Source organism: Strix uralensis, chromosome 2 (assembly GCF_047716275.1).
Source record: "Strix uralensis isolate ZFMK-TIS-50842 chromosome 2, bStrUra1, whole genome shotgun sequence".
Lineage (NCBI taxonomy): Eukaryota > Metazoa > Chordata > Aves > Strigiformes > Strigidae > Strix > Strix uralensis.
The window spans coordinates 75,082,350-75,096,038 of NC_133973.1; positions in this window are offsets into that span (position 1 = coordinate 75,082,350).

Here is a 13,689-nt window from a genome sequence, read left to right on the forward strand (position 1 = left end):
CTCCATGGGCTGCAGGTGTATATCTGCTCCATCGTTAACCTCCATGGCCTGCAGGGACACAACCTGCCTCACAAGGGTCTTCACCACGGGCTGCAGGGGAATCTCTGCTCCAGTGCCTGGAGCACCTCCTCCTGCTCATTCACTGACCTTGATGTCTGCAGGGTTGTTTCTCTCATGTATTCTCACTCCTCTCTCTGGCTGCAGTTGCTGTTGCACAGCAACTTTTTACCCTTCTTAAGTTATCAGAGAGGTACTATCACCATCGCTGATGGACTCGACCTTGGCCAGCACTGGGTCTGTCTTGGAGCCAGCTGGCATTGGCTCTATCGTACATGGGGGAAGCTTCTGGCAGCTTCTCACAGAAGCCACCCCTGTAGCCACCCTGCTACCAAAACCTTGCCATACAAATCCACCACAAAGTGGTTGTAATTATAATTGGCTTAATTCTCCTGCAACACTAGCTTTAAATTATTTTAGTTCTACTTACTTAATCTCATTTTTTACTAAAATAATGAGGGAAAAATTAAGTTCAATTATGTTTAAACATAAAGACTTCCTATGGCTCAGGATGTGGACACCTAATACTGAGGCAATGAAAATTTGGTGTAAAGTTCTGAGTTTGTAGTTTCTTGTACCTGTATGTATTTTGTGCAATTACAAGAGAAAAACACTGAAACTTCTGGCTGTATGACCTTAATATACATTGCTGTATATCCTGGGTATTCTATTACTAATAACTTCTGTTGAACCTGTCACCTTACAAAAGGTAACTGGAATAAAACCAGCTCACGAATATGGGGTTCCTGTGGTATGTACTTGTTCCATGAAAGTTATTGTTCCGTAGAGATGGAAAAATAAATATAGGCTGTAGTCTACAGGGATGAAAAGGTCATTACTCTCTTACCACTGAAATAGTTCTAGCAAAACGAAACTGATAAAGACCAAACATAAATTTGGGAAGGGCAGTGAGTTACACTTTTACTCCCAGAAGATGTAGCTTTTTCAGGATCATATTATGGGCATACTGGTTAGAAATTGAATGAAATATAGGCAGTTGTTGTCTGTTAAATTTTCTTTATAAGGGTGCTCTTTCATGTGCTCATCAGCTCTTTCACTGCCATTATTCACCTTTATGAGAAAAAAAAGAGAACATCTTTCTCTGTTGTGCCTCCCTCAGTTAGTAATATTGCCTCCCACATCCCAGAGTAAATAAATTTCATGGGAGAGAACATCTTTCTTAAGAATGCAAGAAATGTTCATCTTCCGTTAAGGTGGTCTGGCTGATTACCTGTCTCAGTTATCACAATGAACGTATAACAATGTCCTAGAACAACAATTTCTGGAGTTGCTTGTAACTGCACTTTTAACTGCAGTAGTTAATATAGCTTATTTTACAAATAATTAATCCTAATTACAAGATAACAACTACAGATAAAGACGGGAACAGTATTTGTTCTCTGAATATAATAATATAATTTCTTACTTTTTTGCATTCTAGGAGAGGTAGTTTTATTGAAAGCAGTGAAAGGAGACACAGCTCGTGTCCAAATTATTGAAACTGAGTTTTTTTGTGTTCTGGGTTCAGGTGGACATCTTGATTGCTTCCTGACTGTCTATTGGTATAAAACTTGATCAAATTTGTTTATGTATTACACACACACAGAGAAACAAATGCACATTTCTCAATGTTCATATTTTCACTAAAAGCAACTTTAGGTGCACAATAAGAGACAAAGCTGGGGCAATGTCCAATCTTGATGAACAGATGAAAAAGGCCATGGAGGGTATCATATAGTGCACTTTCCTCAGACCTGAGACAAGGCCAAGAACCACAGCTCTGCATGTAGGAACATAGGTACAAGAAACTAAAATTTCACAATTGTGATGACAATTCTTGAGTTTTAGGTGTTTGACTCAAGCTAATGACTGAATCAGATTTTTCTGAGTGTTTAGAGGAACTTGGCATTTTATTAGAAAGTTTTTCCTTAATTTTTTCATAATTTTACTCTGAAATTAATATTCACTTGGTACATTCTGTGTGACAGACTGAACACACACTGTAACAATGCTAATAGATTGTAAAAAAATAATCATAAAGGTTTTAATGGCAACTACTGGAAATAATCATAAAACACAGCTAACATAATTTGCATTTAAATTAACTGACATTTTCTTTAAAAATATTGGCTTTTATATTTATCAATATGCCCTCAATATCTCAGTATTCTAAAATATGCAGCATATGTTTCTTTACAAATATATTAAATATTTGGTCATTGGGGACATGTTTGTACACTGACAAAAATCACTCTTAATTTGCACACTTTTGAGTGCATGCTTTAGCATGACTTTTGTTGATGAAATTCTTGGTGATGGCAGAAAAAATAAATAAACGTTTCCCCAAATCCTTCTTCAAAACAGTAGATAACTGCTTTAGTTTTATTTTTTCTTGTTTAAATCTGAGCCATTATTGTTCTCCCATTAATCTCTACTAACTAAAAGTGTGAGGTTTTTTTTCTCCTTTATTTGTAAGGTAATACAGTTTGAAGGGATAGTGAAATATAATATTGCTGCACCCCAGGGGAGATGATAAACAAAATGGAAGAGCTCAATTACTTTGTCTAAGTAATTTTTCTTTAGGTGCTAATTTGCCAAAGTATTTTTAAATTACTTCATATACTTTGAGTATTGTATTCTGGTATTGGATAAGCTTTTATGAAGACCTTTAAAAATATTACTTGTAAATGTTTACTCAGTGTTTCATGTTTGATCTTTTTTGTACGATCTTTATACCAAAGCTGGAATTTATTTTCAATGACTACATATAAATGCAGCACACGCTCTGCGTCCTAACAGATGCCATCTGTAAAAGCATTTACTTTAAATTAGTGGAATAAGTAATCAAAAGGGCTTTGTACTTAATGCAGAACTTTTGGTGACTATTAAATGCTCATTAGAGGGTGTTTTTGCTGTATGACTGTCAAAATCAGCAGGACGTTTATGTTAGATTTCCTGAGTGGGTCAAGATTGAATATGATTTTACAACTTAAATAACGTAAATGAATGCAGGTTATTTCAGAATCTCCAGATGTTCCTTAAACTCTCTGCCCCTAAGCAAAACTTGCAGCCAATTTAAATTTTGCAGCAATATTACAGTGAAGAATTTTGCTTCAAACATTTAACAACTTGCTTATTACATTCCACTGATTTGCACCTTAACCATCACAAATTAATAAGATGAACAGTATTATATTGGAGGTCTCTTTCTTTAAAATATGTATTATTAAAATAGATGGCTCAGATCAGTCTATCATAAAAAGGCTTTTGGTGAGACAGAATCCTTACATAAGTGTGTTACAAAACCAGGTTGCCTGTCCATATTTTAGGTGCCCTGACTAATCTTAACTGAACTTAATTTAATTTAAAAACTAGGTAACTACTGAAAACATGTTCTATAGGTAAATAGAAACTTGAAAGTTAACTGTACAGGCGTATGAGTTTTCTATATCTTAATAAAGATTTCTGCATTCTTATATACAAGGTATGTATGATACAATAACTTTGTCAATAAGAAGAATGTCTGCTTGTATCTTGTTGGTTATTATTAGCACATACCTATGCTAATTCCAACCTTTGAAGATGGCAACATCTGTTAGGAAGAAGGCAATAAAGGCAGATTTAGAGCCAACTTGCAAAGTTTAGTAAAAACTGCTTAAAAGTGGCCTTTAAATAAGACACATTTCTAGGTAAACTTTCTGTGAACAGCAATCACTCTGAGGTTTTGCAATGATATAGGCTAAATGCCCTGTTAGAAATTATCTGTGAATACCCATATTCCAGTATAAAAACATTAGAGCTTTCTATAATAAACATTACTTTTGCATAGTTTAACTCCAAGACAAGATGAAGTTATGGTGTCAAAGAGAAAATAAGCAAGAGAGAGAATACCATAGACCTTTAACACTAGCTTCTATGGCAGCTGCAGGTTTTGGGTCCCAGATCAGGACTTGCATGAATGGCTTGTACAATTTTCATTAAAGAATCACTGTTTAAGATATGTAAGGAGTCTAACAAGCAGAAATTCAAGAGTTTCAATCATCAGTTGAATTAAGGTTCCTTTTAATTAGTGAATACAAGAAATAATTAAAATTCTATGTAAATTATAAAGACAACTCAGTTCAATCTAAGGTCTCTGTTCATATTCTGGAATGAAAACAGAGACTTGGTCACCCAGGATATGAAGGAGACTGAGGTACTCAATGACATTTTTACCTCAGTCTTCACTGATAAGGGCTGCAACCACACAGCCCAAGACACAAACGGCAAAGGCAGGGACTGGGAGAAGGAAGAATCACCTACTGTAGGAGAATCACAGAATCACAGAATCGTCTAGGTTGGAAAAGTTCTTGAAGATCATCTAGTCCAACCACTAACCTAACATTGACAGTTCCCAACTACACCATATCCCTAAGCACTAAGAAGATCAGGTTTGAGACCATCTAAGGAACTTGAAGGTGCACAAGTCCATGGTACCTGATGAGATGCATCTGAGGGTCCTGAAGAAACTGGTAGATGAAGTAACTAAGCTAATATACATTATATGTGAGAAGTTGTGGCAGTCCACTAAAGATCCAGCTGACTGAAAAAGGGGAAACATACCTCCATTTTTAATAAAGGAAACAAGGAAAAAAGGAAAAAAGGAAGACCAGGTCAGTCAGTCTCACCTCTGTTCCCAGTAAGATCATGGAGCGGATCCTCCTGGAAAATATGCTAGGGCACATGGAAAATAAGGAGGTGATTGTCGACAACCAACATGGCTTCACTAAGGCAAATCATGCCTGGTAAATCTGGTGGCCTTCTACGATGGGGTTGCAGAGTTGGTGGATAAAGGAACAGCAACTGACATCTGCTACCTGGACTTGTGCAAAGCATTTGACACTGTCCCACAGGAGAACCTTGTCTCTAAATTGGAGAGACATGGATTTGATGGATGGACCACTCAGTGGACAAGGAATTGGCTGGATGGTCGTGCTCGAAGAGTTGTGGTCAACGGCTCGATGTCCAAGTGGAAAGCAGTTACAAGTGGTTTTTCTCAGGGATCGGTGTTGAGACCAGCGTTGTTTAACATCTTTGTTGGAGACATGGACAGTGGGATTGAGTGCACCCTCAGCAAGTTTGCCGATGACACCAAGCTCTGTGATGTGGTCGACACGCTGGAGGGAAGGGATGTGCCATCCAGAGGGACCTTGACAGGCTTGAGAGGTGGGACTGTGCAAACCTCGTGGAGTTCAACAAGGCCAAGGGCAAGGTCCTGCACATCAGTCAAGGCAATCCCATGCACAAATAGAGGCTGGGTGATGAGTGGATTGAGAGCAACCCAGAGGAGAAGGACTTAGGGGTATTGGTGGATGAAAAACTATGAGCCAACAATGTATGCTTTCAGCCCAGAAAGCCAACTGTATCCTGGGCTACATCAAGGGAAGAGTGGCTAGCAGGTTGAGGGAGGGGATTCTCCCCTTCTACTCCATTCAAGTGAGACACCACCTGGAGTCCTGTGTTCAGCTCTGGGGTCCCCAACACAAGAAGGACATAGACCTGCTCAAGCAAGTCCAGAGGAGGGCCATGAGGATGGCTGGGGGCCTGGAGCACCTCTCTTATAAGGACAGGCCGAGAGAGTTGGGATTGTTCAGCCTGGAGAAGAGAAAGCTTCAGGGAGACCTTATAGTGGCCTCCCACTACTTAAAGGGGGCCTACAGGAAAGCTGAGGAGGGACTCTTTATCAGGGAGTGTAGTGATGGGATGAGGTGTAATGGTTTCAAACCAAAAGAGGGTAGATTTAGATTAGATACAAGGAAGAAATTCTTCACTGTGAGGGTGGTGAGACATTGGAACAGGTTGCCCAGAGAAGTTGTGGCTGTCCCCTCCCTGGAAGTGTTCAAGGCCAGGTTGGATGGGGCTTTGAGCAACCTGATCCAGTGGAAGCTGTCCCCACCCATGGATAGGAGTTTTGGAACTAGATGATCTTTAAGAACCCTTTCAACCCAAATCATTCTATTATTCTGTCCTGGTTTAGCTAGGATAGGGTTAAGTTTCCCCAGCAGTGGAGGGGGGGAGCTTTAGTCTGGTTATTCATATACAATGCTGACGTCATGTCCTGGTGCCCAGGTGTGGGAGAATCGATAGAACGCTCGGGTGTGCAGTCGTTCCTCTCACTGTTGTATCGGTATATATCTTGCTCTGTTCATTGTTATTACTGTTATTGTTGCTATTGTTATTGTTGTTGTTTGTTTTGTTGCTGTTGCACTGTTGTATTAAACCTCTCCTTATCTCAGCCCCGGGGCTTTGTATTTCACTCCCTTTGTGGGGGAGGGGCAGCAGCCGCGTGGTCTCAGACCCCGGCAGGGACTAAACCACCACAGATTCTATGATAGTCAGTGTACACACTTGTATTCTCTTCATTAGGAGCATAGGATAATTCAGGTTGGAACCAACCTCCTTTTAACAGCATAGTCAGACCAAATTTTTATTCAGTTGAGTTCTGAAAACATCCAAGGACAGAGCCAGTACGGCCACTCCAGGCAATGTGTGACAGTGCTTGACTGTCCTTGAGAGAAAAGTTTCTTCTAGTATCCATCCTGCACCTCTCTTGTTTTGATTTATGCCTGTTGTCCCTTATCCTGTCACAATGAACCAGTGTGAAGAGTGCATCTGTGCCTTCATAGTCCCCACCCTGTATTGGGCTGTGGCTCTGAGATGCCCCAAAGCCATCTCTGTACCAGGCTGTACAAGCCCTATTCTCCCCAGCTCTCCTCATGGGGCAACTACTCCAGCCTGGTCATCTCACTGCTTTTCCACTGAGCTTACTACAGCATGTTGATATCTTTCCTGTATTGGGGGGCCCCAAGCTGCACATAAGATGTGTGGGTGCTGGGGGTAGAGTGGGATAAAAATATTCTTTGATCTCCTGGTGGTGCTTCTGCTGACACAGCCCCAGATGCTGTTGACCATCTTTCCTGCCAGGGCTTGCTGTTGGCTCCTGCCCACCTCGCTGCCCCTGGGGTCCATTCCCCAGAGCTGTTCTCCACTCAGTTCATTCCCTCTCTGATTCTTTTTTAAAGCTCTGTGAGTTCTGGTTTAAACAATTAAAAAAATCCCAATCCCCCCACATAACCCCAGACCAAAAAGAACTAATGCTACAGACCTAACCATTGGCTATATATGCCATAGATTTGATATATTCTTCTATTCCAGAAAAGCCCATACTTGATTGCTAACCAGGCTATCTAGCTGACTAGAAATAGAGAACAAACAGTGCTCATTTTTAAGGCACTCAGACTGATCCCTACGTTTATAAAAGAAGTCTTACAGGCACTGGATGTTTTTTATTTCAATATCCAGCTTGCAGCTGAAGATGACTGGAGGAGCAAACTAACACACTATGTTTATGTTTCCAGGACGGTTATTAATAAAAGTTGTAAACTGTGTGGCTGTCTTTCTGTTCAGAAGGCAATGCAGAAATTTATGAGAAATAAAATAAGAAGTTTGTCCCAGGGGCATAAATAAACAATACTTTTTACATGTCTCTAAGACTTTGACCACCCAAGTTCCTTACACCTGTTCTAGCTACTTGTACAAGTTATTTAGACTTCAGCTCTGTAGTAGTGCTGCACATATCTTCTGCTGAACAGAAGCATCAACAACAAACAAACATCTTTGATCAAGCCAAAATTATTATTACTTTTAATGATTACATTTTTAAATATATTTTTCAGTGGCATCTGTGACAGAGCAAATGAAACACAGGGTTAATTTCAACATGATTTAGAGTTGTTTTACTCAATAACATTATTAACTAGTCTTAGTTGTAGAAGATTTTACGTCAGTTCCTAAACAAGAAGTTTTTTGAACTGTATTCTAAGAATATAACTTATCATGTTATGAGATATTATGAGGAAAACACCTCTCCATCCTGGCTATTGAACTTGACTCATTAATTGAAACAGGTTGTGGAAGACCATAATTTTTCATTCTCCGTTAAACAGCAGTCAGTTATTTTAGTTCCTAGATTTTCTCCCTCTACTCCTCCAAGAGTCCTTTCTTGCCTCTTTCAATATTTGTTTTATACAAAATGAAAGGCATCAACAAGAAATCACTTCCTTAAAAAATCTATCATGAGTACTTAGGTCATGTATTAGGCCATTTAAACTCAAGTTAAAGATTATTCTTTCTCTGACTCATGAAGTAGTTGTGTATTACGGGCTCCATTTCTTTATTATTTTCTATTAATGCTGGTCTCACACTGAGAAAAAGTAATTACATGGTCATTGAGCCAAAATAATAGCCAATGAATGACTTTTTAAGTTGCTGGTGATTGCACAAACAGGTCAAAACTTTTCACAGTGAGTACAGTGAAACAGCCTTTACAAAACAGAAAGAACATCACTGTAGAAATAGGGACAGGATCTCTCTGAGGAATATCCTATAATCAGATGTAAAAGCAACTTTTATGAAAGGTCAGTTCCTGTGGATTCGCAAAGTCAAACTTGACTAGCCCCAACTCAATTTAAAGCTCAAAACACAAGACAAAAATAGTTACCAGTAGTACATAAAACCTAGGGTTGTTTGGTTTTTTTTTTTTTTTTTTTTTTTTTTTTTTTTTTTTCACTTCAGGTACAATTATTTGCGAAATTCAATCTAGTTTTTTATAGTCAATATAGTTCATTGCTCTAAAACCAGATTTCCTTTAATTATCTTCCATGGACTCTACTACTAAGTGGATAGTTTAAGGTTCCCCACTCTAGGACATATGTAGCTTCCTCTTCACGTCAATTGTTCTCCTAAAATATGGAGGAGCACTTCTTTATCCTGGTAAGTGTATACAAAAGTTAATCACTTTTACCCAAGAATTGGAATTGCTTGTCTTGCTGAACTGAGTTTAGTCTTGTACTAGTTAAAATCAAGCTTTGTCTATGCACTAACTTATACCTGTTTATCTGAAGTTTTCAATGGATTTTTAAAATATCCTACAGCTATTCATATATGCATGTTTATTTTAATTTAAGAGTGATTTATTGAAAAGGAATTTTATTTAACTGCTGTAAAAAAAGTTCTTAGAAAACTGAAATAAACTACATTTTAAATAGAAGAAACCTTTCTGTACAGATTTTAGCACTGAGTTACATATATTTACATATTTCTGTGTGTGTAGATAATGCCTCTCAAAATGGCATAATGCCAATATTTTACACTAAGTAAATACTGTTTCATATGAGGATAGAACAAACATGCAGTCAACATAGGAAGACATACTGGATGCAAAAAATCAGTGGGAAGCTGAAAGACAACACTTTTTTGCATAATTTCTCTCTGTATGAGATCTATTAAACTATTTTGGTTTTGTTTCATTTCATTTTTTCCTACTTCTGAGCTAGCATGTAAATTCAAGTAGATGTGTTCAGGCTGTGTTTCAGAGTACTTGTTATCTGAATGAGAACTTATGAAAGAGAAACAACTTCTACATTTCTGGATTTTCCACGTGTGGTTTTTTTCATTAGTTATTGTGGCTGCTTACTTACTGTAACATTATTAGAGGTACGTTTTTTAAAATATAAATGATGATAATATTCTAATCCATTTATGGTGCTTCATCAACAGTAAGTCACTGCGAAATTGACCCTATTATAGTCTGAACATGTTGTCAGACATGGAATACAGTTGGTCAGTCTGCATGTATTCTCCACAAGTAGACCAGCTAAGTTCTGTGTAGATATGTTTATAGAAAGCATTTCCTTTTCCTAGAAGTGAGATTTAAAAACATGTTGAGCTAGTTGCTAAACATATCATTGCCAGATGAAAACCAACTTCAATAACTCCGCTCCTCACTATTTTTTTTTTAATGTTAAAATTGATATTCCAGGGTAAAATCAAGATGAGAAAGCATGTGGAAGTGTTATGCTTGGACAGTATAAATGGGATTCTGTGTCTTTATGTTACAATTTTCAGTTCTGAGCCTCCATGGAGTCAACACATTAGAGCAAGGAAATCTTTACATAAAAAGGATGAAGGGAATTAATTATTTTACACTTTTTTTGTGCCCCCACAGTATACATCATGATGATGATGGTTACTGTATCTCCTGTTTCAAATATGCTGTTGATCTTTGTTTTCAAGGCTTAGTAAACACTACATGCTCAGATAGTAGAAACAATGAGGGCAGGAAAGAAATTGTTCCTTATATATTTAGCCCTTCTCCTTCTGTCTACTTTAATCTACTCCAGTCTATTTCATTCTCAGATACTTCTTCAGAAAACAATTCACCTCTATATTTTTTAATATTTTCACTGAATATTAAAGGGAGAGAGAAGGAAGGTTTTAAAAGTTCATTGAGACTGTTGCCTTGTACCTAAATGCTGCCCCATGCTTCAGTAGCTTATATGTAGACCTCACTGTCAGTTTGCAAAATATTCTTGGGTAAAATTAGAATGACTAAGACTCATTTAATCCAAATCCTTCATGGACAAAGTTGTAGAACAAGGTTAGGCAGGAGTTATGAGGCCATAAGCAAGTTACACATTAGTAAAGTCATTAATTCCATCTTGCATTGTCTGCCAGAATATATTCAGGGGCACAGTAAACTGTTTTTATTGTTTACATTGACATGGCAGTTAAGTTGCTCTAATAAGTTTCACTGTAGTCTTTTTTCTATTTTGTACAGTCTCCAGGCCCTCACATATCTCCATGATACAGGTCTGACTGAAGGTGAATATTATTATTCAAATAATTCAGTCTGAATAATTGACTTATGAAAGTCTCTGAACAGAGGTTCAACAGCCTTCTGTATCAGTAAGTCAGCTTAATAAAACAAGCATACACACTCATGCTTTTTTTTTTTTTTTCCTGAGAGGCAAAAGATTTCCTGCGCTGTTCTTAGTCAGTTAAATCCAAGAAAGTGTTAAGTGAAATTCAAGAGGAATATTTAATTTGTGATATTAATTTATTAGTTGATTACTTCTTTTTTGAGAAATGCCTTCACAGAATATTGATATGTTAGAATATACATAACGTGTGTGGTAGTTTGTATACCATTATTTACAATCCTAAGAAATACGTTTTTTAAGTGTTGACAAACTTAATAAACATACTTACTTTTATACATGTTCTTAACAAAATTAATCTATGAACTTTTATTAATAAAGTTCAGTTAAGATGCATTTTAGTTAATAAGTAAGATTTATTTTAGCTCTTCTGTTTCTACTTTTTTTCTTAAACTTTTTCTGGGATAAGACAATACAGAGGTCAAAAGGAAATAAATTCTTGAATTGATGATGATAAAGAGAAAGAGGTACTCAGATTTTCCAATTAGCTTTTCTTAGCCAGCAGTGCCAGTTGTCCTGGTAAACTTGTTGTGATAAAGTAATATTTACATTTTAAAATTATTCTTTATATAAAAGGACAATGTTAAGAATTCTTGTTTACTTTTTGCAATAAGTTTGTCTATGCCAACAAAAATATTATCTAGAAAACCAATTAAAAAAAAAAAAATGTCCTGAATACCTGTGAAAGAGGAAGTCATACTATAGGTGCTGATCCTCTGCAACTTGGTGTTGTGGTTTAACTCTGGCAGGTAGCTCAGCCTCACCCAGTTGCTTGCTCATTTCCTCCCCAGTGGGATGGAGGAGAGAATTGGATCAGCAAAAGTGAGACAACTCGTGGATTGAGATAAAGGCATTTTAATAGGTAAAACAAAAGCTGCTCATGCAAGCAAAGCAAAACAAGGAATTCATTCACCACTTCCCATGGGCAGGCAGGTGTTCAGCCATCTCCAGGAAAGCAGGGCTCCATCACGTGTAACCATTACTTGGGAAGACAAATGCCATTGCTCCCAATGTTTCCCTATTCATTCTTCTTCTCCCAGCTTTATATGCTGAGCATGACCTCATATGATAATGGATGTCCCTTTGGTCAGTGGGGGTCAGCTGTCCCGGCTGTGTCCCCTCCCAACTTTTGTGCACCCCCAGCCTGCTTGCTGGTGGCGTAGGGTGAGGAGCAAAAAAGGCCTTGACACTGTGTGAGCATTGCTCAGCAAAATATCCCTGTATCAACACTGTTTTCATCACAAATCCAAAACACGGCATCATACTAGCCACTGTGAAGAAGATTAAGTCTCTCTCAGCCAAAACACTTGGTCTTATACCATTTTTCTAGTCTCCAGGGAATAAAATGTAACATATCCAACAGATATATATTAAACTACAAATATGCAGTTTAGATGATATCCACATATTTCTATGATGTATTGGACTGGGGGAAGGTCTTTAGATGGTCTGAATAATTTATCTACCCTGAATATAGCTCCACTGAATTCATAAGTACCATAGTATGCTTTTCAATCCTTTTTTTGATTAATATAACTTTTAAATTCCAGTGTAGTTATTCATACCAGATAGTTTTACATTCACTTTCTACAAGTGGTCTCTAATATTTGCTAAAATATAATGCCTTTTCTTAACATTTATGTAAATGGATTTGTTCATTATGCTTTTCCTGGAGAGTAAGAACAAAGGGATATCAGTAAAAAAGGCAATCACATTTTTTGTAATTAAGATTAAAATTCAAAAAGATTTAATTCTTGAACTCATCTCACTAGGTTCTAAATTTTTCCCTGAGGCTCAGAAAAATTGATTGTCCTAAGTTACAGAACAAGTCGTCTTGCCATGAAGACAAAAAAAGTGTTTAGATTTTATGTATTCCTCTATATTTTACTTGAAGACTATTTTCAGTCTAATGTTATCGATGAGATAAAATTTTGCTCCTTTAATAGAATCTATATGGATGTTCACCTATAATTTTACATTCTGCCTAATAATTTGCAGATTCAATTCAATGTCTGTCTTAAATCAGTTTTTCTTCAAATTAGTTAAGATTAAATTGCCAGATCCCTGATACTTGAAATCAATAGTAAAGTTTCAGTGCAATGACAGGCATCAGAGAAAAATAAATGTCAGTTTTGTAAAGACATTAGTTAAAATGAGTGTTGAATGGACTTTATTTAAAACTTCAGGTCCAAAATTGAAGACTAAATAAACAATTAGCCTAATTAGTTAATCCTCAATAGAGTGTTGAATGGCTGTAATGCATATGAAATATTATTATAACTCCCAATTTTTTATGGGGCAAGCAATATTCAGTCCTTCTCACAGTAATTGCTACATTTGCACAATAAGCCAATCAGTGGAGCTATGAATCTGTTTCTGGTATGCTTCAAGGAACATAGCATTTTCTTTTTTTATTCAAGTCTATTCCATTCAGGAAAGTATGGGTTATCAATTTTTTTTTCAGTCATGAGTATATCAATAAAACATCAATAGAGTAATAACTGATCTGTCATCAGAAGGCTTAACCTTCTAAAGGTAAAGTATGGTGAAACAGATGAGTAGAATCAGTGAAAACAAAATGAAACTTTATTTTTTTTTTAATAAACTGTCTGAATGCATTACTAGTGCCTAAAGCAGGTGTAGATTTTAAAATTCAATGACAAAAAAAGAAAGAAAAAACCCTGACTAACATATTACTCTGCATTATCTTATATTCTTTTAGCTGTTGATTCATTTCTTAAAGCAAACAACTGTAAGTTTCCTTCCAATTGACCACGTAGCACATTTAGTCTTCAAAGGCTGTAGCTTCATTTAG